Source organism: Pygoscelis adeliae, unplaced genomic scaffold (assembly GCF_000699105.1).
Source record: "Pygoscelis adeliae isolate BGI_AS28 unplaced genomic scaffold, ASM69910v1 Scaffold186, whole genome shotgun sequence".
In the NCBI taxonomy this organism is placed as follows: Eukaryota; Metazoa; Chordata; class Aves; order Sphenisciformes; family Spheniscidae; genus Pygoscelis; species Pygoscelis adeliae.
In genome coordinates this window covers 1144862-1145721 of record NW_008825071.1, presented here as the reverse complement: position 1 = coordinate 1145721, position 860 = coordinate 1144862, and positions in this window count along the sequence as shown.

Sequence of the window (860 nt, the reverse complement as noted above, 5' to 3'; positions counted from 1 at the left end):
AAGGTCCTCTTATTTTACTCTATCCACCTGGCGTTGCGACTGTCAGCTGAGGGTGGCACTGCAGCATCACAGGAGACGCTCATCCCACCAGCCAGACCCATGTACTGCCTCGGCCGTCTTTACAGAGTGTGGCTGGCAGGGGGGCACACAGAACAAGTGCAGCCACAAGTGGAAGTGGTGAAGAGATGATGGGTCTTCCACCAGCCTCTGTGGGGCCAAGATTTCTCTGTGTATCCATCTTAGTATCAGCGGGCAGCGTTAATGATGTTTTTACCACACTACTAGTGTGGGCATGATCCCATGCCACAGCAAGCGGTCAGTGGTGCCCAGCTGTGCTGCCCTGACCCCATCCATTTAAATCACAGCTGTGCCTGTACCTGGTTGATCATATTTATTTACGAGGTGCACACCGTTTTCATTGTCTTTCACCGTTCGGAGACCTGGAAGCCATCCTGTGAGTCTTTTTAACAGTCCTAATTGCACTAAAGTCACTGGGAATTCTGCTTAGACAGAGCCTGGAAAAACTAGGCCACAAAAAGAGACCCTAGTTATTTGCATTAGGAGGCAGAAACAATCTCCTTGCAGTTCCAGCCCCTCCCTAGGAAAAGTTCTGTGGGATTGAATATACTGAAAACTACTTGGGGTCCATCGAGTGATGCACTTTCCACCTCTTCTTGGGGAAGCTGTTTTAAATAAGCTGTGTAAAAATTTTAATCAGCACAGAATATTTTAAGTTCCAAGTACCGTACCTACCCTGGAATCTTTTTTAGTTTAACGTCAATAATTGTGTCACTTGCCTCTGAAAGAGCAATTAACAGAGCAAGGAAGGAAGTGGAGGGAATTTGGGGAGTTTTAATTTG